Below are 27,829 nucleotides of genomic sequence, written 5' to 3' on the forward strand. Positions count from 1 at the left end.
TCGTTTGGTGCAAAGGTTCATGGACCATCTAATAGCAAATAAATTGCACAGTTGAAAACTCAATTGAATATGTCCATAGCATAGTTACCGCCTCCATCATGCGATCACTCCGATGTAGTATTCATGGACAACCGTTCGGGCCCAGCTAGCCGCAGATTATATGTAGTTTTCACTGCAGGAGTACCCGACTATTTAGGCAAGACTCTGGGCCTGCTTTGTTTCAGCTTTCACAGCATCCGTGCGTTTGTCGTATCCCGTTTATTGAGCACCATGCTGCGATCCGGCAGGAGGGCAGAGGGGGGCGGGAGGCTCCTCAGCGCGTGACGCAGGCGTACGTCAACGCGTTTCGCCCCGCCCAGGGACTTCCTCAGGATGTACTGCGCAAACACGCTGAATCATGTGACCGCTATTTATGTGACCCCACGGTTGCATGCGTAGTAGGCTCCAAAAGGCGTCCATAATCCTGCGCAAACTCAGTCTGTTCATACGCATTATGGATGCGACAAAGTCGCATGCGCAGTAAGGCTGCATCTAGTAACTCATTCATCTGCCAAAAAACTGTCTCTGTCTCCATCTAGTGGACATATTCCTAATATACGCCCACCATATGTTAATTCCTAACCTAGACAAAAACAATTACACACATTTATGGATACACATCCCGGGCATTCCCGACCCCAGCAGCAGTAGTAATAATTATCATTTCAGGAATACTTTTAAATTTAAATCCCTATTAAATCCCTTGGGGTATACGGTGCCCAGAGTGTATATCCAGTAACTTTCCTCTCTATATAGAATAGAGTCAGCCTTCTCAAAACGAATACTTGGGTTTAAACAATACTAAATACTAAATAATAATAATAATAAACAATAAATCCCTTTTACTTTGACTGCCTCTGTACTGGACCCATGGAACTCAGCGAAATGAGTGGAAATAGGAGTTTTATCCCTTTTTTCTTCCTTGATTAAGTCATAATTATTTCTGACATGTTCTTGTATACAGGTTTTTAGCTCTCTCTTTGTTTTGCCAATATAATACAAGCCACAAGGGCATGTCAATTGGTATACTATGTGAGTAGTATCACAAGTAATCTCACTATTAATTGAAAATTGTTTCTTGTTACTGGAATCAAAAAACATATCAGTTTCATCAACAAAAGGAACTTATGGAACATTTTCCACATTTTTTCATACTGTTGGTACTGCGTGAACTCACCCCAGACTTAGGTTTATATTCAGATTGCACAAGAATATCTGAAAGATTTTTTGTTCCTCCTAGCAGTTAGCAATGGCATTGGGCCGACAATTCTAGCAATTTTAACGTCCTTCAGCAAAATGTGCCAATACTTTTCCAATACCTCTTTGAATCTGTTCCAGCTATAGGTTAGTGCATCTCATTTTTCTTCTTTGACTTATGCCAGCTACATCCACAACACCTTGCCATGATTTTATTGCCCCAATTGCAGAGTGGTGCAGGTATACATTTGTGCGGGTTATATTTATGATCACAATGCCACAGGCAGCTATCCTCTATCAGTCCATGCAGGCTGGAGGCAATTCTTCTGGGGTTACATTATAGACTGTAGGCTTTACTTGTGGTGGGAAACAGTGTAGGTTTGGGTCAGTATTATAGGGGGGGATATGACAGACTGAAAAACTGTTTGGTGGAACATAGCCAGGCTGCTGGCAATACTTCTAGATTGGCCATGGTAGGCCAAGGGTAATACTTGTGGTAAGATCAAAGTGAGGCTTGGAGCAATACTTTGGTGAGGGAAGGGGGTATGGCATTAAGGGGAAAATCCTAAGAAAGACAGTCGGGTTGTTAACAGTGATTTTCAGGGGGATAAGGGCAGTCTAAGGACAATGTCAACTTCAATCCAGAAAAATATGGTAAGCTGTTTTGAATCATCTGTCTAGAAAATAAGAGCTAGCCACATGCTAAAATATAAAGGTAAGTTCTAATAATATTATACTACCAAATGGCTTTTATACCACTGATGTAAGTTATATCAATTTTTTTCAGTGAAAAGTATAAGTAATAAACTGTAGGAAGTTAAATTGTTCAGTTAAAATTCAATATGTGGTTTGAAAATGACTGCACAGGAAAACAATTACCATGCAGTGTGTGTATACATACAACAAATAGTTTACAAAGCAGACCAAATGAATGAACAGAAAAGATACTCCACTTGATGTCTTTATGGTGGAGGGAAGCTGTCCCTGCATCAATAATAGGTTGTTTATTTCCTTGCAGCTTATAATGTGCATTCTATTTATCTGTCTTTTGTTCAAATTTCTGATATGCCTATTTTCTTCTTTAATACGTTACATGATTCATATTATTATTAACTCATGACACCATTAGTGTTTGTTGTCACGAAGGATAACAATCCGGTAGATCTCAAGAGAACCAGTGAAAGAATTGTCTATAAAGGCAAAAACAAATGAGACCTCTTAATTAACACTTCCTTTAATTAAATAAATCAATTTTATTCAAGTGACAAGTCGCTTTCACAGTCTGCAAATGACAGTACAGGCTCTGTTTGCTGGATAAATCATCTCGCTAGCCAAGTGTTTGACTTCCTTTTCACAGATTTAGGGTTTTTGGCAAGAGATTTTCCACATAGAATGTATGCTTTAAGTAACAGGGTCACAACAGTAAAGCACCCATTATTTACAAGACTTAAAGGACTTTTGTGTAAATATTTTCTAGGTATTGAGATACTGGAATGCATCAGCAGTGCTGGCCTAAGGAGTATGTGGTGCATAAGCACAATGTGGCATCTATTGCTCTGTTAGCTGCTGTAAGGGGTTAGGGTCAGCACAGAAACTCTATGGTGCCAGTTAAAAAAAGCTAAAAATGTAATATATTGTTCTGTGTGTCTTTTAGCAGAATGCTCTTCCACTGAAGTCTATATACTTCCCAGGGAGAGCACTTTCACACATTTAGAATGTGGTTTTGCCTGGAAAATACGGTACAAAGGAATATGAACTTGCATTCCACACTGATCTTAAAAATGAATCTGCCATGACAAAAACATGGGATGTAACGGGATATTTGTTAAACTTGAGTTTGTATACTCATATTTTCAGTTCATTAGGTAAACATTTCCCTTTTTTAATTCTAAAAATATTTCTGACTCTCTTCCTTTCTTTCACAGTTACAGATTGCCCAACACATGAGCGCCCTCTCTCGCATACTCACGAGTGCACAGTACGGAGCCACCCGTCTTTGGGGGCACTTGGAAGCCTCCCATGGTGGGAGATTTAAATGGAGGAGCCTTTGGGGGAACAAGGGGATTAGGGGAGGAACGGGAAGGCTCTGTAAGACCCAGAGCCTTCCCTCTCCTTAGGTAAGTATCTGTTTTTTTTTGGTTTGTTTTTTAAGGCTTAAGATTTTCTTTAATTGTACAGAGCCACAATAATCCAACATGCATACAGACTGTTTCAGACTGGTTGATCTTCATCAGTGCATGGCATGGATTACACATCATTGCATTCCAGCAGTTTTAGAGGTGTGCTTTCTGGGACAACAAAGGGGAAATTTGCATATTCAACAGTGATGCATTGTGGGACACCTCAAATGCACACTCCAACCTGATTAATCACAAATAATATCTTCTATTTTAAGGAGGCAAATTTCTGCGTTACATAGCATTCTAGTAAGAGGGCTTTTTGGTCCCTTTTAGCCCCTTACATCTTCCTAGGCGTTCTGTTCACCATGAGCTTGCTGGGCAATCTGTAACTTGGGGTATTTCAAGTCCTACCCCATAGAGCCACGTTAATCCATGCCATGCACTGATGCTGTTTAGATTAGGGCTTAAGATTACTTTATCCCACAAACTGGAAGCTCAGCATGGCTTGGTCATAGCCAAATACTTTAGAGTCCTGGCTCAAGGTTTGTGGCGATCAGCTTTCACATAATGCCCCATTTACAGTTCAGTGGCTGGGAATGAACAGGCAAGTATGTTGGCACTCTTGGTGGCAGGTGCCCCACTGAATTGAATGCCTGCATCATGCTCGTGATTGGTCTCACCTAGGGTATGAAAAAGTAAACCAGTTGGTGGAGCAGCTATTTTTGTGTTCTGTGATTTAGCTAAAATGAACTTTATGCTGCAAAGTATCTAAAGAAGTCCGTTTGGAGGATGCAATAACTGATCTCTACTGCTAAGTGGCTTCTATAGCAGAGCATTTGCAGAATATAAAAATCAGAGCAGGCAGGGTTTGTATCATGCAAGCACTGTCATAAATCAATATCATCATCACTGAGTTATGCTGTCAGCCAGGAGAGCTTGAACTAGATTATTAGCAACAATGGCAGCCTACCTTACAATCGGCATTAATTGATTAGTTATGTTGGTGGTGTCTGTACACTTTATATTTCTAATTAATCCTTTTTTAAATTGCATTGCTTTTCCAGGGTCAGACCTTGTAACCAATTATTACCAAGTATTACATATACTGTATACAACAAGCTTTGAGCAGCACAACACTGTCAGTGGTCTCTGCACATTAGATAAGCCTTAACTATTTTGAATTATACTATGTTCTGCTGTCAGTCCTAAGACTTCTAAAGCCCTATCTACACCATACAATTTTTTGTGTGATTCGATTAATTGATTCGATTCAATCCGACATGTCCGATCGGGATTCGATTCGATTCAATTTGCCATTGTTGTGCAATGGCAAATCGAATTGAAACCCGATCGGACATGTTGGATTGAATCGAATTGATGAATCGAATCGCACAAAAAACTGTATGTGTAGATGGGGCTTAATAGATTATCAGCAAATATTAAATTCCACAAAGCGATGCGTAATGCTGCTGGTGATCTTGGGACATTGTTTAGCCATAACTTCTGTTAGCTGTCCATCATCCTTGCTTTATGTTGTTTAAAAAGGAACTTTACTGAATAGGACTTAAAGCATGGATGAAGTGACACATGACATGATGAGATGAGAACATACAGTAGATACATATAGTACTAGTCCTAATAAAAAAATTGTCAATTCATCAAGCATTACCACATTCAGTCATGCTAAAAACAGCTGAGTTTATGGAGCATTTAGTAAAATGTCAATTCATCAAGGTTGTTACCGCATGGCAAGCTGAAATTACTGAACAGTGAGGTAGATTACGGTAAACACCTTCAACACATGTCTGCAAATGTCAATTCATAAAGATCAGAACATGCGGTAAAGCCCAGGACCATGTTCTCTAATTAACGGCAGCTCTTATCTGTTGAAAACCAACTATGAAATGCCTTCCGTGTGAATATCCCCATGACTGACAGGAGCAGAGGGCCAATAGGAACAGCCTCTGTCTCCTGCAACTCCCTGTGATAGGACGCGATACCTTCCCTAGAGGATCCAGCTTTTCTACCCCTTCCCCCCCCCAGCAGCCAGCAGAGAAATAGGAACGAAAGAGGTTTCACCTGTGGTTGTTTGTCCGTTTAACCCCTTAGGTTCCGGCTTTAAGATGTACAGGAGCTAGTGGGGAAATCACCTAAGCATGGCATGTGTAATGTCTCTTGGAGTATATCTAAGCTGTGGCCATAAAATTAAATGTTAAGAAAGACTAATAGACAGATTCAGAGCGGGCAGAAGCAGTATAACAAACATGTACATTCTAAAGGTATGCCAGGGATGCCTCTTACTATTGTAATGCTGTCACTACACGGAGAACAGCATGTAACAAAACATACAACTCCACACTGCTATGCTGTTGCAGAACAGGTTTTTGTGAATTGAAGCAGCAGCCAGCAGTAAATTACGGAACTTGTACCGCACCTGTGAAAGTATTGATGAATGCGGTATTTTACTTGTTTTATCATACAACCTTTGATGAATTGACACCATTGTCTTAAGTCCCTTTCTATTTTCCAGTACAGCAAGTGTAAAAAACAAAACGAGTTACGAACAGCGCTACTTAAAAACAAATAAGTGCCTACCTGCAAGAGAGTGCAAGCCCAACTTGTGGGATAAAATACACACCTAGCATACACATAACCTTTTCTTCCTGTAACAGCTTGCATGCAACTTGTTAAGTACTCGTCCCTCCCACTGCGGAGAAGGCATCCTCATATGGGAGGGGACCTAACACTAACTAAATCCTAACCTATGCATATGCATAGCCTGGGTGCACTACCAAGTAAAATTGAAAATTGCGCAAAAGGTGGATCAGCGCATCACCAGGCCGCTTCCGAATGGCCTACAATCAGAGGTGCGCTGAGCCCCCCCAGAAACTGCAAACGCACCTTGAACCCAAACAGAAGCTCTGCATATCAGGAAGCGGACTCTGAGGCAATTAAGAAAGCCATAATTACGCGATACCAACTCACGCCAGAGGTGTATCGCAAACGTTTCAGGACAGTGCAGCGAGGTCCTAATGACAGTTACCTGGATCATGCTTGCAACCTGCGCACTGCCTTCCAGCAGTGGCTAAAATTTGTCCAGCATGAGTGATGGCCCAGCCTCCGGGGCGGCTTTGGGCCCCGTGGCCACCTCCAATTCCCGCTTCTACCCCATCCAGGCCAGGACTCCGATTGTTGATACCTTCCAAGATTTGGTTGAAAAAGATCTCATGCACATTAAGAAGGCTAATAAAGCAGCTTCCGATTTGACACGGCAGGAGCAGGAGGCACTACAGTCCCTCCAGAATAATAAAGCGATAGTTATTCGCAATGCAGACAAAGGAGGGGCTGTGGTGGTCCTAGACTCATCTGCCTATCGGAAAGAAGCATTACGGCAACTGGAAGATACGGTTACTTATGAGGTCTTACCCAGTGACCCCACGCAGCGTTTTAAAGCTGAACTTCAGCAGTTACTTGATTTGGGGGTTTCACTGGGTATTTTCAGCCGGAAGGAGCGGGAGTATCTCTTGGTGGAGACACCCATTGTACCTATCTTTCACCACCTACCTAAAGTCCACAAACCAGATGTCCCTCCCAGGGGCCGTCCCATTGTGGCTGGGATCGGCTCACTGGGGGAGCGTCTGGGACAGTGGGTGGATGGATGTCTTCAACCTTTAGTGCGCCGCTTACCTGGCTTTTTATGTGATACAACCCATTTGTTATCTAGTCTAGAATCTCTCCATTGGGACCAGTCTTTCACTTGGGTCACAATGGACGTGGCTTCCCTATATTCCTCGATTCCCCACAAACTAGCCCTTAAAGCTTTGGACTTTCACATTAGGAAATACGGATCATTCACGTCTACGGTCTGTGACTTCCTCCTCCTAGCCGTAGATCATCTACTTAGCCGAAATTATTTTAGTTTCAATAGGTTTTTATTTAAAGAAGTTTTCGTTCATAACAGACAGAAAAGGTGAATATTTCAGAACAGCATATTCAAGTCCATACAGCAGTCAGGATTAGATATCATACGGTGGCATTTGTAACTGATTCTTAGTTACATACTAATTGTTGATGAAAAGTTACAGGGAGATAAATTATCAATTTATCGAACCATTTCTTAACAAAATCAAGCCAGGAATAGCTTGTGATAGTGCTAGAACATATTTCACATATTAGAACATTAAAACATATTTAAGTAAGTTGAAACCAGTCTAACCTTGAGGAAACAGATGAGAGCAGTATAGACATACTTAAGAAGGAAAATATTAAAAAATAAAACTAGAAGTTGAAGAGCTAAAAAAACTAAAAAATAAACAAACAAACAAACAAAACACCCATGCCGAACCGAGGAGTGTGCCCCAGAGATTGCTATAGTTTGTAGAAAAGTATAGTGCTGATGGTACCGTATGGACGAGGCCCACATTTTCACCCGCTTCTAAAAGGAGTCTAATAAATCCTGGGCATCAGCAGAAGAGGTAACCTGAATCCAGGGTGTCCAGATCTTATCAAACTGATGAGTTCTGTCCAGCAGGTTGGCTTTAATTTTTTCGTTTATCATTGTAGTATGGATGCGATCAAGGACGCAGCTGAAGATCAAGGTATTTTGCTGCCATTGGGATGCAATGTAGGTTTTAACAGTGTTCATAATGTGTTGGATAAGCTTATGCTGAGCATACGGAATTTCGTCAGGATGCATTCCCAGGAGGCAAATAGCAGGATCTAGTGCTAACTGGGTGGAGAGGGTTGAGTTAATTTTGCGTATAACTTTATTCCATAGTGCAGCCACCACTGGACAGGACCACCAAGTATGACACATTGAACCTGGCACCAAACAGCCTCTAAAACATAACTTCGATTTGTTTTGATATATCTGATGTAGCCGCTCGGGTACCAAATAAGATCTGTGTAGAACACGCAGCGAGGTCTCCATGTGCACCACACACAGACTTCCTCTAGAAAGTGTATCGAAACATTGCGACCACTGGCTGTTGTCTAAGCTGGTATTCAGGTCATCTTCCCAGTTAAGCTGGTACTGAAGTTTCGTGTCTGATGGGCCAGCATTCAACATGGAATATAGTAAGGACAGTGTACCTTTGCGTAGTGGATCAGTTAGGCAGAGGGTCTCAAGAGAGGTGCTTCTAAGTTCTTGACCTACTTTGGCCATAGATAGTATATAGTGCTGAATTTGGTGCAGCCTAAAGCTCTCATGAACTGGTATGTCAAGGTTTTCTATCAAAGTTTGTTTTGTGCATAGTTTTCCCTGATAGAGGAAGTGCTTGAGGCCTGTATGGTTGTTCTGGGACCACCACTTGAAGGCCTTAAGGTTTAGACCTGCCGGGAAATCAGGATTACCCAATAACTCCACCAGTTTTGACGGTTGCGACTGCAATTTATATTTGTAGCGCGTTTTTTTCCATAGAAGGAGCGAGTGGTGGGTGAGTGGAGATAAGGATTTGATTGTACTGCAGTGTTGTGATTGTGCCCATAAAATACCTTTCCAATTTAAGGGATGAAGTAAACTATTCTCTAGAGTTACCCATCTAGGGATATGGATGTCTGCATAGAGCATAGGAATGAAGGCCAGTTGGGCAGCAAGGTAATATTTGTGCAGATTGGGTACTGATAGCCCCCCCTCATTTTTATGTAGTAGCATAATTCTACGCTGGATTCTGGGTTTCTTTTGGGACCAGATGAAGGCGAAAATCAATTTTTGGAGGGGTTCCAGTGTTTTTTTAGACAAGAACACTGGGAGGGTGCGAAAGTAGTATAGCAATTTAGGGAGAAGGGTCATCTTTATAGCCGTAATACGACCAGCCCAGGATATAGGGTAGTTCATCCAAGATAATATAAGAGAGTGCAGTGATTTAAACAGTGGTCTATAGTTCCAGTGGTAGAGTTGGGAGGGGTCATTAGTTATTTTTATCCCTAGATATTTTAGGTAGTGTGGTTGGTGTTTGAGTTTGAAGATGTTAGAGATATAGGCTCCCATTCCTTGTGGAAAATTACTGAACATGGCTTCAGATTTGTCCAGGTTTAGTTTGAGGCCTGACAAATTTTCAAATTTTTTAAGTTCTAATAAGAGATTTGGGATAGAGATTACAGGGTTTGTGAGAGTCAGGAGGACGTCGTCTGCAAACATACTTAGTTTATATTCCCTCTCACCTATTTTGTATCCTTGGATGTTAGGGTTTGCCCTGATTGCAGCTGCCAATGGTTCCATTACAAGAGCGAAGATTGCCGGTGAAAGGGGGCAACCTTGGCGAGTACCTCTTCGAACCAAAATTGGGTTCATCGTGGAGCTTGGTAGTTTAAGATATGCTTTAGGGGTTGAATATAATTGTTTAATGATGTGTATGAAGGGTCCATGGAGGCCTGCTCGGGTCAAGACATTTGTCATGTACACCCAGGAGATAGTGTCAAAGGCCTTTTCAATGTCCAAGGCCAGTGACACTACCTGCTGCCCCGAGTGGCTTGCGTGCTGGAGTATCCCTATTGTTTTGCGGACATTGTCCGAGGCTTGCCGGAAGGGCACAAAACCTACTTGGTCCTTATCTACTAGGTGGGGAAGAACTTTATTTATACGTTTAGCCAGAATACTAGTTAAGATTTTGTAGTCTTGATTGAGAAGGGCAATGGGCCTATAGTTCTTCGTGTTGAGGAGGTCCCTTTCAGGCTTTGGACAGACCGTGATGTGAGCATCCAGAAATTCTGAATTTGCAAGGGGTTTGGACCTTATATAGTTATAGCATCTGGTTAAATAAGGAGTCAAGATAGGAGCAAATTTTTTGTAGTAAATGGAGCTTAGGCCGTCCGGACCGGGTGCTTTATGTAATTTTAGTTTTTTGATGACATCCTCTACTTCCTCTTCAGTAAAAGGTAGATTAATCTCCTTAACCGCAGTGGATGTAAGACAGGGGAGGTTGAGGGAGGCCAGGAAATCAGGGATATCCATTGATCTCTGATGTTCTTGGCTAGTGTAGAGGTTAGTGTAATATTCGTGGAATTGTTTGTAAATCACGTCCGGGTCAACAGAGATAAGGCCATCAGGTGTTCTGATTCGGCTGATAGAATTTAGTTTTTGCTGCTGCCGAAGCCTTGTGGCCAGCCAGGAGTCTGGTTTATTGGCGAACCTATAATAGCTTGCTTTGGTGTATCTAAGCATTCGTTCTATTGATTTTGCTAGTATAATGTCTAATTGCTGACGTGTGTCGCGTATTTGTTTAAGTAGATATAAGGAGGGGGCTTGCTGGTGCATACGTCTCAGACTGATAAGACTGGTTTGTAAGTTATCTAACTTTTCCAGTGAGCGTTTTTTGTTTTGTGAGGCTGTTTTAATTAAGAAACCGCGCACTACTGCCTTGTGGGCCATCCATAAAGTTACAGGGGATATTTGGTTTACGTCGTTTAAGTTAAAGTATTCTGTTAGGTGCTCAGCTCTGGTTGTTTGGTTTATAACTAAAGATTCGTTTAGACGCCACCATGATCGAGGGGTCCTGTTAGTGTTAAGGCTTAGATTCAGCAACAATATGTCATGGTCAGATAATGGAGTAGGGATATGTCTCAAATATTGGACACTGGGGACCACAGAGGAGGTGACCAGGACATGGTCTATTTTCGCGTATGTATGATGTACATCAGAAAAGTGAGTGTAACTCTTCTTATCTCCATAAAGCTCTCTCCAAACATCTATCAGAAAGTTGTTTTCTAGCATCATCCGAAGAGATTCCCTCTGTGACTTAGTGAGTTTGTCTGGAGTGGGCTTAGATTTATCTAGTGTATCATTTAAGGTCAAATTGAAGTCACCACACCATACAAACATAGTGTTTGGACCGATATCGAGGGTTTCCTGAATGTCACTAAAGGTCTGAAAAGCTCTGTCTGGAGGAGCATAGCTATTTATTAAGTACAGAGTCTTATCCCCAAGCAAACCTTTCAAGATAAGGTAACAGCCATCTGGGTCGACATCCACCTGATTGACCGTCAAGGGTAGGGTATTTTTAATTAAAATCATGACTCCTCTATGTTTTTTGGAGGCATGAGCGTGATAGATCGTATTATATAGCTTATGAAAATATTTAGGGCATGAATTAGCAGTAAAATGGGTCTCCTGGAGACAAATGATATCAGGCTGATGTCGAAGCAGGGCTACAAAGGTTTTCCTCCTCTTAACAGGTGAGTTGAGGCCTCTAATGTTAAATGAGATCAATTTTAAGGATTCCATAAAAAGTAGTTAACTGGACGTTGCAGAGGCACACTCAGCGGTTCATATATGGCACGGGTGTAAAAAACAAAATAAACATATTCACAGCAGATTAACCGTAAATTAACAACTAAAAAGTAACAATCATTCATGTCCTTGAGGACAACAGCAGTGTAGGTGGAAGGGATCAAAATGCCTCCCTCCAAGACTGCTATCTGCGGGGGACAGCATTGCAGGCCCGCACGGGGGGACGATTCATATGTTTGCGGCAAACTAGCTAGAGGACATTTAGCCATAGGAATGAGGTCTTAACTTGTGGGTATTATAGCATGGGCATTGTTGCGTTATTCTAATGAGAAAAGATAGGGGACTACCATTGTGTTCAACTACAGGGCCTTTCCCCCCTAGGGGGGTCCAGGAAGCGAGGTAGGTAAGTTAGGGAGGACCTGCTGGGAGCTGGAGTATGTTTCACAATTCTATAGGTACTGTATAGGGTAACTAGGTGCCCAAGAGTAAGTCTTGCCCGGTGTTGTCTAAACAGGCAGAGTAAATATATGGTCATGTGTGCGCAACCTTGTTAAGAAAGCATATAAGTATAACAATACAACATGGTATACGGAACTTGGTAGTAATTACGCATTTGTAGTTGGGATTGCATCAATGGAAAGCATAAGGCGTGACCTTCTGTGCTAGAGTTAATCTTAGGTTTTCAAATGAGGCTTGAAATTGGTGCCCCCCAGCACATGGTGGGCTCCAGATCAAGCAAAGTTGATTGACAGCACAGGGCGCAGCCCTCTATGCATTGCTATACAGTTCTGCGTTATGCATAAAGCCCAGAGCAAGAGCGTTTTTAAATCATTGGTTAAGGCCCAGAGCATATAGATGTTTCATGCTGTAGAAATAAAATGAAGCAGTAAAGTGCCTGTAATAAGTGCGCAGACAGGTCCCAAGATCTTTCCGTGTACAGGGTGCGGAAAAGGAGCGCGTATGCCATGGAAATAAAGAAGAGTTCAGGTCGCCTTGTCTTCGTGGCATACACTGCATCCTTACAGAAAGACGGGTTAAGCAATGAAGACAGGTAGGTTCACAGTGGTAGAACTTGTATGTTACAAGTTATGAGTTCTCCATCATAAGCAACGTAGGCCCACGAGAGTGTCACAAGCTTATTAAAGTGGCATAAGAGCAGGAAGAAAAAGAGGACAGTTTGGCAATATTTTAAGATAGTACTTATCTAGGGGAGGATGAAGGAGTAGATGCTGATCTTCTGCCGACTGGTTGCCACTCTCTCTCCGGACGTTGCGGTTCAGGGGTGAGCGTTGATGGTGGTGCAGCAGTGTTAATTTGTATGCCCGCAGCCTCCAGAGTCCTTTTACCTTCTTCTGGAGAGGTGACCTTGCAAATGTTTCCTTGTAGGGTGAATTGTAAGGAACACGGAAAGCCCCACTTATACCTGATGTCGTTTGTTATTAGAGCTTGTGCAATCGGCTTCAGAAGTCGCCTCTTCTGCAAAGTCAATGGAGAGAGGTCCGCATACAGTTGAACTGAGGAAGGGACTCAGGGCAGCGGGGAGAGGTTGCGAGCTGCCGCCATGATCTGCTCTTTGGTTTCATGGTAATGAAATTTTAGAACCACGTCCCGCGGTAGATCAGGGTTGCGGGGCTTACCAAGCGCTCGATGGATTCTGTCCATACGCAGTAGAGAGTGGTCAATTTGCGGGATCAGGGCCGCGAACAGGTTAGTCGCGACGGCCTTCAGGTCTGTGAACGACTCCGGTAGCCCTCTCATTCGGATGTTTGAGCGGCGGGCTCTATTTTCCTGATCCTCCTGCCTTGCTTCCATTTGATCCATTCTCGTATCTTGGGCGTCCAGCCGTCTCTTATCCTCCTTTAGGGCGTCAGCATAGTTGTCCAGCCTTGCCTCCACCGCGTGAACTCTGTCCCCTATGTCTCGGATCTGTGTATTGATGCTCGTGACAGCCGAGTCCAGTTCCTTTTTTAGGATCTTGTGGATGGAGTTTAGGAGGGCAGAGTGATCTTGTTTGGTTGGTGGAGGTGGAGAAGCCTGGGCACTCTGTGGCGAGCTCCCCGGGGAGGGGCTCGGTGGTTGCGAGGAGGAGGTGGAGGCCGCATCCGCCATCTTTGAGGCCTTCTTCTTTTGGCTCCGTGAGAATAAGTCCGGTAGGGAACCACTTAGGCTAGCTGTATCTTTGTTCTTTTTAGTCCGTCTGCGGGTGGACATGTCCCAGAAGCAGTAGCTGGCTTTAGAAGCACGTTTGCGTAGCTTAATTAGCCGATGGGCACCGTTTTTCCCCCGATCAGGCACGGAGCTCAGCACACACGCATCTAGTCACGCTGGTGCCGCGCATGCGCCCCCTCCGAAATTATTTTATGTTTGACGGGGTGTACTATCTCCAAAGATGCGGAGCTTCTATGGGAGCCAAGTTTTCCCCATCCCTGGCAAATTTGTACATGGGGTGGTGGGAGGAGCTCCGCATCTTTGGGGAGTGCAACCCCTTTTGTGAGTCTGTATTTTGGTATGCTAGATACATAGATGATCTGCTGCTGGTTTGGAGGGGGCCGGAGAAAGATGTGTCGACATTTTTGGCATATTGCAACAACAACGATCTGAACCTGTCCTTTACGATATCCCACAATGCCACTGATATTGATTTCTTGGATTTACATCTGACTGGATGTGTCACGACGGGGAGGATATTAACTAGAACTTTTAGGAAGGAATGTGCAGGCAATTCTTTACTTCTAGCTACAAGTTGCCATCCAAGACACACTCTTAGATCCATCCCATATGGAGAAATGATCAGAGCAGCTAGGAATTGCTCAGATCCAGATAGAATTAAACAAGAACTGGATCTGGTACAATCCAGACTTAGGGATAGGGGGTATCAAGATGACCTTATTCTGGAGGCCAAGGACCGGGTTCTACAAAAAACTAGGGCCGATCTACTGGCTTCCCGATCTGGTTGTGGGAACAGGCAACTAAATAAGGGTACTAACTTTGTCACTTCATACAGTCTAGAATACTCCCAGATTGTTAAAACTATTAAAAAATATTTGCCCGTCCTTCACTCAGATCCCAAATTACAAGCTGTATTGGCAGAGGGCTGTGGTTTCCCCTCACGACGCGCTCCCACCTTGGGTTCAAGGCTCTCCCCTAGTTTGTTCCAGAGTAGTGATAGACCCAGACCCACTTGGTTGAGATATTTGGGCTCGTATAAATGTGGTTACAACACATGTAGGTTTTGCAGTGTCCATGAACAGACACGGGAGGCCATTTCACTTTCCAGACACACTAGCTATGAAATTAGACAATATATTAATTGTCACACTTGCAATGTTGTGTATCTGGTTATTTGTGTGGAATGTGGGATTCAGTACGTGGGGTGCACCACCCGTCCTCTCCGCCAGAGAATTTCCAAACACTATCATGGGGCGGGGAGATGTCTTAGGAACGCTGCATACATTTCCCGTGCCTCAAGCGTTTCCAAACATTTTTTTCATGTTCATTCGGGAAATATGACAAGCTTTAGATTTCATGGTATAGAAAGGGTATCATATTCCCTGAGAGGAGGAGATATTTATGGGAGGCTGTTAAAGCGTGAGGCTTTCTGGATCTGGAAACTGGGGACACGTTCCCCTATGGGACTAAATTCCAGATTAGATTTAAACACTTTTTATGATCAACGTTAATAAGTACGATCTAATACGTATGATATTGCTGATAATTTAAATGCTGGACTGTTGTCTTGATAGGTTGCTGTGATGTCATGCTGTGTATATTTTTGTTTTTAAATGAGGATTTTATATATGCATTACGATGTTATATATCACCTTTTAAAAGTATTGTGCTATGTATACCTTTAAGTTTAGGGCTTACACCCTTAGGGGTGTGGCCTAATGTACTATATAACCTGTGAACACATTTTTGTTAGTAAGCTATGATTAAGGAGCCATCCTATTCTCCGATACGCGTGAGCTTTTTTATTGCAACACTGATGATGGATTAAAGAGCAAATAAAGGATTTTTCTATTTTCACCCAACCAATTGGTGCAGCAGGATTTTCTTTTGATTACAAGTGGCTAAAAGGACTGTCAGTCAAAACCTTGGATGCCCTGCAGGAACCGATGATAAAAGACCAGTTCCTCCACACTTGTCCTGTTGATGTCCGGCTGTTTGTGCTGGATTGAGAACCAAAGACAGTGGATGCGGCTGCGGAAATGGCCGATTCCTACACAGCCCATAGAGCACCTGAGTCCCGGAAGACTACTACTCCCAGCTGGAAGGGAGAACATATCGCTAAACCTGTTTCACCTAGCACCCAGAGGAGGCAAGCACCGCTGTCTTCTGGATTCAAGCAACCAACCACTGACACCCGGAAATGCTTTGTATGTGACAGGGTGGGTCATATCGGCATGACTTGCCCAGAGATGAAGAGGGAGGCCCCAAAATCAAGTGAGGCCTCAAACCCCAGTAAAGTCCAAACTGCTTTGTGTGCTACCAGAAATGCCACTGGCTATGCAGAGAACCTGCAACCTGTCATGGTTGGTAATACAGTTACCACTGGCCTGAGGGACACTGGAGCAGAGGTGACTCTAGTGCACCCGGAGGAGTACATTCCTGGCAAGACTATGACTGTCAAAGGAGTTGGGGGTGTCAGCCCAGCCATACCCACTGCATGGGTTCACCTGGACTGGGGTGCCAGCAGTGGAATGAGAAAAGTGGGGGTAACTGATGCCATCCCCACGAACGTTTTGTTGGGTACTGACTTGGGATGGTTAGTGTGGTGATATATTGGGGGCGCTTATGATGTAAGGATAATACAGGAACATATTTCTTTCATTTTTCTGACTGTATCACATGGGATTGTCTGTTAGCCAGTCTGGCTTTGAAGGCTGGCAGCTAGCTTCCTGGAATTCCTTATATAATGTAAATTAACTCTATCATTGTCTGCTTCTAATTAGGAAACCCTTAATCAGACAGTTGCTGTGAAGCCTATACCGGTGGACAGACCCTGTTGTCTGAGTACTGTCTCAGAGGTGTATTGTGCTTGGGAGCAATTGTCCAAGCGCTCGATGGATTCTGTCCATACGCAGTAGAGAGTGGTCAATTTGCGGGATCAGGGCCGCGAACAGGTTAGTCGCGACGGCCTTCAGGTCTGTGAACGACTCCGGTAGCCCTCTCATTCGGATGTTTGAGCGGCGGGCTCTATTTTCCTGATCCTCCTGCCTTGCTTCCATTTGATCCATTCTCGTATCTTGGGCGTCCAGCCGTCTCTTATCCTCCTTTAGGGCGTCAGCATAGTTGTCCAGCCTTGCCTCCACCGCGTGAACTCTGTCCCCTATGTCTCGGATCTGTGTATTGATGCTCGTGACAGCCGAGTCCAGTTCCTTTTTTAGGATCTTGTGGATGGAGTTTAGGAGGGCAGAGTGATCTTGTTTGGTTGGTGGAGGTGGAGAAGCCTGGGCACTCTGTGGCGAGCTCCCCGGGGAGGGGCTCGGTGGTTGCGAGGAGGAGGTGGAGGCCGCATCCGCCATCTTTGAGGCCTTCTTCTTTTGGCTCCGTGAGAATAAGTCCGGTAGGGAACCACTTAGGCTAGCTGTATCTTTGTTCTTTTTAGTCCGTCTGCGGGTGGACATGTCCCAGAAGCAGTAGCTGGCTTTAGAAGCACGTTTGCGTAGCTTAATTAGCCGATGGGCACCGTTTTTCCCCCGATCAGGCACGGAGCTCAGCACACACGCATCTAGTCACGCTGGTGCCGCGCATGCGCCCCCTCCGAAATTATTTTATGTTTGACGGGGTGTACTATCTCCAAAGATGCGGAGCTTCTATGGGAGCCAAGTTTTCCCCATCCCTGGCAAATTTGTACATGGGGTGGTGGGAGGAGCTCCGCATCTTTGGGGAGTGCAACCCCTTTTGTGAGTCTGTATTTTGGTATGCTAGATATATAGATGATCTGCTGCTGGTTTGGAGGGGGCCGGAGAAAGATGTGTCGACATTTTTGGCATATTGCAACAACAACGATCTGAACCTGTCCTTTACGATATCCCACAATGCCACTGATATTGATTTCTTGGATTTACATCTGACTGGATGTGTCACGACGGGGAGGATATTAACTAGAACTTTTAGGAAGGAATGTGCAGGCAATTCTTTACTTCTAGCTACAAGTTGCCATCCAAGACACACTCTTAGATCCATCCCATATGGAGAAATGATCAGAGCAGCTAGGAATTGCTCAGATCCAGATAGAATTAAACAAGAACTGGATCTGGTACAATCCAGACTTAGGGATAGGGGGTATCAAGATGACCTTATTCTGGAGGCCAAGGACCGGGTTCTACAAAAAACTAGGGCCGATCTACTGGCTTCCCGATCTGGTTGTGGGAACAGGCAACTAAATAAGGGTACTAACTTTGTCACTTCATACAGTCTAGAATACTCCCAGATTGTTAAAACTATTAAAAAATATTTGCCCGTCCTTCACTCAGATCCCAAATTACAAGCTGTATTGGCAGAGGGCTGTGGTTTCCCCTCACGACGCGCTCCCACCTTGGGTTCAAGGCTCTCCCCTAGTTTGTTCCAGAGTAGTGATAGACCCAGACCCACTTGGTTGAGATATTTGGGCTCGTATAAATGTGGTTACAACACATGTAGGTTTTGCAGTGTCCATGAACAGACACGGGAGGCCATTTCACTTTCCAGACACACTAGCTATGAAATTAGACAATATATTAATTGTCACACTTGCAATGTTGTGTATCTGGTTATTTGTGTGGAATGTGGGATTCAGTACGTGGGGTGCACCACCCGTCCTCTCCGCCAGAGAATTTCCAAACACTATCATGGGGCGGGGAGATGTCTTAGGAACGCTGCATACATTTCTCGTGCCTCAAGCGTTTCCAAACATTTTTTTCATGTTCATTCGGGAAATATGACAAGCTTTAGATTTCATGGTATAGAAAGGGTATCATATTCCCTGAGAGGAGGAGATATTTATGGGAGGCTGTTAAAGCGTGAGGCTTTCTGGATCTGGAAACTGGGGACACGTTCCCCTATGGGACTAAATTCCAGATTAGATTTAAACACTTTTTATGATCAACGTTAATAAGTACGATCTAATACGTATGATATTGCTGATAATTTAAATGCTGGACTGTTGTCTTGATAGGTTGCTGTGATGTCATGCTGTGTATATTTTTGTTTTTAAATGAGGATTTTATATATGCATTACGATGTTATATATCACCTTTTAAAAGTATTGTGCTATGTATACCTTTAAGTTTAGGGCTTACACCCTTAGGGGTGTGGCCTAATGTACTATATAACCTGTGAACACATTTTTGTTAGTAAGCTATGATTAAGGAGCCATCCTATTCTCCGATACGCGTGAGCTTTTTTATTGCAACACTGATGATGGATTAAAGAGCAAATAAAGGATTTTTCTATTTTCACCCAACCAATTGGTGCAGCAGGATTTTCTTTTGATTACAAGTGGCTAAAAGGACTGTCAGTCAAAACCTTGGATGCCCTGCAGGAACCGATGATAAAAGACCAGTTCCTCCACACTTGTCCTGTTGATGTCCGGCTGTTTGTGCTGGATTGAGAACCAAAGACAGTGGATGCGGCTGCGGAAATGGCCGATTCCTACACAGCCCATAGAGCACCTGAGTCCCGGAAGACTACTACTCCCAGCTGGAAGGGAGAACATATCGCTAAACCTGTTTCACCTAGCACCCAGAGGAGGCAAGCACCGCTGTCTTCTGGATTCAAGCAACCAACCACTGACACCCGGAAATGCTTTGTATGTGACAGGGTGGGTCATATCGGCATGACTTGCCCAGAGATGAAGAGGGAGGCCCCAAAATCAAGTGAGGCCTCAAACCCCAGTAAAGTCCAAACTGCTTTGTGTGCTACCAGAAATGCCACTGGCTATGCAGAGAACCTGCAACCTGTCATGGTTGGTAATACAGTTACCACTGGCCTGAGGGACACTGGAGCAGAGGTGACTCTAGTGCACCCGAAGGAGTACATTCCTGGCAAGACTATGACTGTCAAAGGAGTTGGGGGTGTCAGCCCAGCCATACCCACTGCATGGGTTCACCTGGACTGGGGTGCCAGCAGTGGAATGAGAAAAGTGGGGGTAACTGATGCCATCCCCACGAACGTTTTGTTGGGTACTGACTTGGGATGGTTAGTGTGGTGATATATTGGGGGCGCTTATGATGTAAGGATAATACAGGAACATATTTCTTTCATTTTTCTGACTGTATCACATGGGATTGTCTGTTAGCCAGTCTGGCTTTGAAGGCTGGCAGCTAGCTTCCTGGAATTCCTTATATAATGTAAATTAACTCTATCATTGTCTGCTTCTAATTAGGAAACCCTTAATCAGACAGTTGCTGTGAAGCCTATACCGGTGGACAGACCCTGTTGTCTGAGTACTGTCTCAGAGGTGTATTGTGCTTGGGAGCAATTGTCACCTGGACTGGCTGCAGTATGCTTTGAAGCAGCTCACATCAGCCTGAGCCAGGACTTTACATATGACATCCTGCTGCAATGTGAAAGCCTTAATCAATTGTCACGTTTAACCGGGAGTAAGGAAGTCTTGTGTTGTGTTTGTGCTATAATACACTCTTTACATGTGGAAGTAGATCTCTGGGAATCAAATTATGTCTGAGGATATAATTAAAGGGAACCGGACAGGAACTTAATAAAAATAAAGTAGAAGCTTTTATACATACCTGGGGCTTCTTCCAGCCCCATAAGCCTGGATCGCTCCCACGCCGCCATCCTCCGCTTCCTGGATCGGTGGTACCGGGTCCCTTCACTTCCGGCGGACGCGGCCAATTGTCCGCATCACAGGGGCTCCCTCCATACCCGTACGCATAAAGCGGCGCAGTAGGCAGCCTCACGCGTTCATACATGGAGGGAGCTCCATGTGATGCGGACTATTGGCCACGTCAGCCGGCCGACTGGTGGCCATGACGGGACCCGGTACCGGCGGATCCAGGCAGCAGAGGACGGCGGCGTGGGAGCAATCCGTGCGTATGGGGATGGAGGAAGCCCCAGGTATGTATAAAATATTTTTTCTGGGGCCTCTGGTTCCCTTTAAAACTAGTTCCCCCCGTCCAAACAGGCTTGCAGCCTCAAGGCAAATATTCCAGCATAAAAAGCAGGGGGCAGATACCTAAAATCAGTCCCCTCCTGACGGTAGCTGAAGCTGGACTCCCGGCCCACGCTAAGTGGGCTCCTGGTCCAACCAAAACTGTGTCCGTCCACAAAAGTCCAAGGTTCTTCTATCTTGATCCCTGTTATTTTGGTAAGCAAATAGCCTTGTGTGTATCTTGTAACTTTTACTGTGTAACTTTTTACTTGTTTTTTGTAAATCTCTTGTATATATTATTTTCTGCATTGTTCTACATTTTTCCTGGAATATTAAATTCTTATTTAATAAGTTTGACTTCTGCTGTACTAAAAGTTTGACTTCTGCTGTACTAAACTAACACTCATAGCCTAGAAGAGACTGAAGTGTAACTAAGTTCATGCCTGATTGTATGATTGAGCGACACTACCGTATAAGATTGTAATATCATTGTGTGTGGGGCGTTTGTCATACGTGGCCTAAAGCGCGAAGCTGACCCAACATACGAAAACGCCAGTGCGAGTAGCTCGACAGCAGAGTGGCTAACAGTATCGTTCGGAACGACTGTTAGTGGTTTTGCTTTACTACAGTGTAAGATTGCAACTGTGTGTGTGTGTGTGTGTGTGTGTGTGTGTGTGTGTGTGTGTGTGTGTGTGTGTGTGTGTGTGTGTGTGTGTGTGTGTGTCGTTCCCGTATTCGGCCTAAAGCGCAAAGCTGACCCGAATACGAAAACGCGGATTGCGCACTGAGCACTCGACAGCAAAGTGTCTAGCAGCAGCTAGTGGTGGCAGTGAGAAGTGTTCTGAGGGGTCACAGCCTTGTTTTAGCGTGACTAAGGCTGCTTCCCTTCTCGATCTGGTCAAACCCACAGTCGGGAACCGTATACGCAGGCGTGCCGCGGGCCGGTTCCTGACATATTTGGCTGGCAGTGGTGGGATCGCTTAGTACATTAGTACGCAGTTTAGCTCGCTATTCTGAGTACTAAAGGCTGGAAGCTTGCTAGAAGCGACTAGCCTACAGAAGTCTACTCAGTGCAGAGTCTGTATACTTTTTTTTTTTCTCAAAGATACACACTTGGTATTTTGCTTCCCCTCCCCCTTTTTTTTTAATTTTTTTTGCAACACGATGGCTCAGAAAGCATCCAGCTATGCAAGGCAAAGCAAAGAGATACTACTCAACCTGTGTGAGCACAAAGGCATCGAGACGGCGAGCAGACAGACTAAGGAGCAGTTAGTTCGTGCCCTTGAGGAGTATGATGAGGCAGAGCAAGCCCGTGCTCCAACGCCAGCGGATGCAGCATACAACACAGCAGAGGAGAAATCGATCCCGCCACAGGATGCGAGTGGAGACGATGTCCTGGATGATCCACCGAACACGGAGATGACATCTCTGGAAGCTGACCTACAGCTACTAGGTTCAGCTGAGCCCGAACTGCACCTAAAGCTGATTCTGGAACATCGGCAAGCAGAGAGGGAAATACGACAAGCCCAGAGGGAACAATCTGAACGGCGACACCAGGCCGAGAGGGAAAGACGCCATGCCGAGAGTGAAAGACTCCGGGCAGAGGAGGGGAGAGCTGAACGGCAACACCAGCTGGAGCTGGCTAAACTTCAGCAGCAGAACAGGTCTGCTGGACCTGCAGAACCCGAAGGTGAGCGAGTCCACAGAATCCCCCTGGATTCGTTCCCTGCTATGGACAAGGACTCTGACATAGACACTTTCCTACAGGGGTTTGAAAGGACTTGTCGGCAGTATGGGGTGCCCCGTGAGCAGTGGGCAAGATACCTCACACCAGGGCTGAGAGGCAAGGCCCTGGAGGCGTTTGTGAGTCTCCCCCAGGATGAAGAAACAGACTTTGAGGCAATTAAGAAAGCCATCATTGCGCGATACCACCTCATGCCAGAGGTGGATCGCAAACGTTTCAGGACAGTGCAGCAAGGTCCTAATGACAGTTACCTGGATCATGCGTGCAACCTGCACACTGCCTTCCAGCAGTGGCTAAAAGGACTGTCAGTTGAAACCTTGGATGCCCTGCAGGAACTGATGATAAAGGACCAGTTCCTCCACACTTGTCCTGTTGATGTCCGGCTGTTTGTGCTGGATCGAGAACCAAAGACAGTGGATGAGGCTGCGGAAATGGCCGATTCCTACACGGCCCATAGAGCACCCGAGTCCCGGAGGACTACTCCATCCAGCTGGAGGGGAGAACAGATTGCTAAACCTGTTTCAGCACCCAGAGGAGGCAAGCACCGCTGTCTCCTGGATTCAAGCAACCAACCACTGACACTCAGAAATGCTTTGTATGTGACAGGGTGGGTCATATCAGCACGACTTGCCCAGAGAGGAAGATGGAGGCCCCAAAATCCAGTGAGGCCTCAAACCCCAGCGAAGTCCCAACTGCTTTGTGTGCTACCAGGAATGCCACTGGCTATGCAGAGAATCTGCAGCTTGTCACGGTTGGGGGTACAGTTGCCACTGGGCTGAGAGACACTGGAGCAGAAGTGACTCTCATACATCCTCAGCTTGTGAACCCGGAGCAGTACATACCTGGGAAAATGATTGTTGTCAGATTTGCTAGGTACTGACCTGGGACGGTTAGTAGCCCGGTATGAGCCTAATCCAACCCCCGTGGAGCCCGCCTCCCCAGCAGAAGTTCAGTACTCTTGCAAGGTACTGTTTGATAACTCTGTGCAAGTGGGGGGTTCTGGTGGGCCTCCCGGGGCTACGGACTGTATACTAGGAGCCAGCCCTAGTGATTCTCCAGTGCCTAGGCCTGGAGTGGGACATGTTGATACGGAGAGTGCAGAAACTGATGATGTCATTTATGACGCATGGACTATCGAGGCGATGGATGCAAGAACTGTTGATGCTACTTGTGAAGTGCTGAGTAGCACTGTGTATAATGCTGCAGATAATGTTGATGTGGAATGTGATGTTCTAAATGTCAATATGTGTAAGACGAATAATGTTGATATCATATGTGTTGTGCTACATAATGATGCTTGTCCTGTGGACACTCCGTCAGCTGCAGGAGTAACCAGCAGTGTTCGCTGGCCTGTAGCAGATGAACTGCCCACAGAAGGGGCAGACGGCACCAGGTCAGATCTTTCCCCTTAGGATGGTTTTAAGACCAAATGTGATGTGATTTATGATGTGTGTAATGTGGGCACTCCCTCAACTGCAGTGGTAACCCGCAGCGCTAGCGGGTCTACAGCAGAGGGACTGTCCACCGAAGTGGCAAATGTTGCTGGGTCAGCCACATCCAGTTCGGAACCTGGCCCTGAGGACCCGGGAGCCTCTCCGTCTGCAGCCTTCCTAGCGTGTGTGACAGGCAGCACTGAGCTCTTGGGGCTGTTCGATTTGACAGCAGCCTAGAAGAGCTCAGGGGGCTGGCCAGCGGGTCACCGACTGGGAGGGGCAGGCTGAGAGGGTTCTGGGAATTTATTCCCTCGGAGCTGTCCGAAGTGGAGGAGGTAGACCGGCAGATAATCATTCCCCAAAGGGACCGAGAGATAGCTCCTGCCACTATAGAGAAAGCACGTGTAGCGATGGTTGGAACCCTTTCCCAGCTGTAGCACTGTCTCTATGGTCGCGAATTCACGGTCGTCACTGACCCTCCTTCCCCTGGTTGGTTACGTCAGGTTGCCAGGGGCAACGGCACATTGCAGCAACCTGACCTAGCTTTCAAGTGGTGTAGCTTGGAGCTAACTGCCAGGTGGGGAATCCTCGAGAGGATGCTAATGGTTTACCCCCCCAGGCCCGGCCGGAAATGTAGGCACTGGCAAGGTGATTCATGGGAGTCACCTCCCAGCACCATTCTAAAAAGAGGAGGTGTGGTGATATATTGGGGGCGCTTATGATGTAAGGATAACCTGGACTGGGGTGCCAGCAGTGGAATGAGAAAAGTGGGGGTAACTGATGCCATCCCCACGAACGTTTTGTTGGGTACTGACTTGGGATGGTTAGTGTGGTGATATATTGGGGGCGCTTATGATGTAAGGATAATACAGGAACATATTTCTTTCATTTTTCTGACTGTATCACATGGGATTGTCTGTTAGCCAGTCTGGCTTTGAAGGCTGGCAGCTAGCTTCCTGGAATTCCTTATATAATGTAAATTAACTCTATAATTATCTGCTTCTAATTAGAAAACCCTTAATCAGACAGTTGCTGTAAAGCCTATACAGGTGGTCAGACCCTGTTGTCTGAGTACTGTCTCAGAGGTGTATTGTGCTTGGGAGCAATTGTTACCTGGACTGGCTGCAGTATGCTTTGAAGCAGCTCACATCAGCCTGAGCCAGGACTTTACATATGACATCCTGCTGCAATGTGAAAGCCTTAATCAATTGTCACCTTTAACCGGGAGTAAGGAAGTCTTTTGTTGTGTTTGTGCTATAATAGACTCTTTACATGTGGAAGTAGATCTCTGGGAATCAAATTATGTCTGAGGATGTAATTAAAACTAGTTCCCCCCGTCCAAACAGGCTTGCAGCCTCAAGGCAAATATTCCGCAGCAGAGTGGCAGAGTGGCTACCAGTATCGTTTGGAACGACTGTTAGTGGTTTTGCTTCACTACAGTGTAAGATTGCAACTGTGTGTGTGTGTGCGTGGCGTTCCCATATTCGGCCTAAAGCGCAAAGCTGACCCGAATACGAAAACGCAGATTTCGCGCTGAGCACTCAACAGCAGAGTGGAAGTGTCTAGCAGCAGCTAGTGGTGGCAGTGAGAAGTGTTCTGAGGGGTCACAGCCTTGTTTTAGCGTGACTAAGGCTGCTTCCCCTCTCGATCTGGTCAAACCTGCAGTCGGGAACCGTATACGCAGGCGTGCTGCGGGCCGGTTCCTGACAGTTAGTAGCCCGGTATGAGCCTAATCCAACCCCTGTGGAGCCCGCCTCCCCAGCAGAAGTTCTGGACTCTTGCAAGGTGCTGTTTGATAACTCTGTGCAAGTGGGGGGTGCTGGTGGGCCTCCCAGGGCTACGGACTGTATACTAGGAGCCAGCCCTAGTGAGTTTCCAATGCCTAGGCCTGGAGTGGGACATGTTGATACAGAGAATGCAGAAACTGATGATGTCGTTTATGACGCACGGACTATCGAGGTAATCGATGCAGGAACTGTTGATGATACCTGTGAAGTGCTGAATAGCAATGTGTGCAATGCTGCAGATAATGTTGATGTGGAATGTGATGTTCTAAATGTCAATGTGTGTAAGGCAGATCCTGCTGATGTCATATGTGTTGTACTACCTAATGCTGTGTGTCATGTGGACACTCCATCAGCTGCAGGAGTAACCAGCAGTGTTCGCTGGCCTATAGCAGATGAACTGCCCACTGAAGGGGCAGACGGCACCAAGCCAGATCTTCCCCCTTCAGATGTTTTTAAGACCAAATATGATGTGGTTTATGATATGTGTAATGTGGGCGCTCCCTCAGCTGCAGTGGTAACCAGCAGCGCTAGCGGGTCTACAGCAGAGGGACTGTCCACTGAAGTGGCAAATGTTGCTGGGTCAGCAACATCCATTTCGGAATCTGGCCCTGAGGGCCCTGGAGCCTCTCCGTCTGCAGCCTTCCAGGAGTGTGTGACAGGCAGCACTGAGCTCTTTGGGGCTGTTCGATTTGACAGTAGCCTGGAAGAGCTCAGGGGTCTGGCCAGCGGGTCACCAGCTGGAGGGGGCAGCCTGAGAGGGTTCTGGGAAGTTATTCCCTCTGAGCCGTTCGAAGTGGAGGAGGCAGACCGGCAGATAATCGTTTCCCAAAGGGACCAAGAGATAGCTCCTGCCACTATAGAGAAAGTGCGTGTAGTCAGAACCCTTCCCCAGCTGCAGCTCTGTCTCTATGGTCGCAAATTCACGGTCGTCATGGACCATCATCCCCATAGTTGGTTACGTCCGGTTGCCAGAGGCAATGACGCATTGCAGCCACCTTGCCTAGTTTTCCAGCCGTGTAGCTTGGAGCTAACTGCCAGGTGGGAAAACCCTCATGAGAATGCTAAGGAGGTACCCACCCAGGCCCGGCTGTCAGTGTAGGCTTTGGCAGGATGATTCATTAGAATCATCTGCCAGCGCCATCTGGAAGAGGGGAGTGTCATGATATCGCAGCTAGTAATGATGTTGGGGATAATATGCAGAACACAGAAGCAATATTTTCCCATTTTTCTGCCTGTGTCACATGTGTATGTCTGCTAAAAGGAAGGTGCTACCTTGAGTTGCTAGCCTGGGGCAAGGAAATGGCTCATTAGGCCACTAGCCAGTCACCTTTGATCTGCTGTCTCAGATGTGATTGTCTGTGATGACATTTGCATTCAGTTCCTCTGGGTACAGGTAATTGCATGGCAGCTTTTGTCTTTGGTCTGGCATCAAGCAAAGGTGTTGCCCTGCTTTGATCTTTGTATTCATGTAAACCGCTACCTGTTGGCCAAAATACAATCTGACTAATCGAGTCTGCTAACTTTAAAGGCTATCAGGAAACTCTGGACTTCACATATGACAGCCTGCTGGAATGTTGACATTTTCATGTCACAAAAGTTGTCACCAATATGTTTGTCACCTGTAACCGGGAGCAGGAAAAGCCTTGACATTTGCATGTCACGGCTAGCCCAGATGTGACAGGGGGCTCGCCAGACGGTGATGTCACACTTTGGGGAAATTGCATTAGATTGTGGGACTGAACATCCATTGCCCGGGGCAACAAATCGAGCTATAAGAGCAAGCAGAAGACTCTCACAAATCATCTTCTCTTGGAGGTAGCGCATAGCTAGGGATGATCCCGAGCGAATCGGAACCGGCGTTCTCCCGCCAACCACGTTCTAACCTACGCTGGTAACATTGTTTATTTCCCTTTTATTTATTTTTTTATTATTACTTGTCTTGTTCTGTATCCTTGTAACTTTTATTTTGTAACTCTTTACTTTGTTTTTGTAAATCTTTTGTATATATTATTTTCTGCATTGTTCCATTTTTTTTTCTGGAATATTAAATCGTTATTTAATAAGTTTGACTTCTGCTGTATTAAACTAACACTCATAGCCTAGAAGGAGAGACTGCAGTGTAGCTTGCATTACAAGTGAGTGCCTAAATACAAGTCTGTGCCGTGCTACTGTACGATTGTACTGTGTG

The 27,829-nt window shown here is 45.5% G+C and overlaps 1 protein-coding gene across 11 annotated transcripts in view; it reads right to left on the bottom strand.

The window, feature by feature from the left end:
- The window catches only part of LOC137536207 (leukocyte tyrosine kinase receptor-like), a 522,796-nt gene that overhangs the window by 91,873 nt on the left and 403,094 nt on the right, over positions 1-27,829 (bottom strand). Inside the window, exon 11 of one of the 11 annotated variants that reach the window (XM_068258314.1) lies at positions 2,251-2,426. The exons of the other annotated variants lie outside the window; for them this stretch is intronic. The gene's annotated coding sequence lies outside the window, so the exon portion shown is untranslated. Of the gene's footprint in view, positions 1-2,250; positions 2,427-27,829 lie in introns of those variants that run through there. 11 annotated transcript variants of the gene reach the window in all.

Source organism: Hyperolius riggenbachi, chromosome 10 (genome assembly GCF_040937935.1).
Source record: "Hyperolius riggenbachi isolate aHypRig1 chromosome 10, aHypRig1.pri, whole genome shotgun sequence".
Classification (NCBI taxonomy): domain Eukaryota; kingdom Metazoa; phylum Chordata; class Amphibia; order Anura; family Hyperoliidae; genus Hyperolius; species Hyperolius riggenbachi.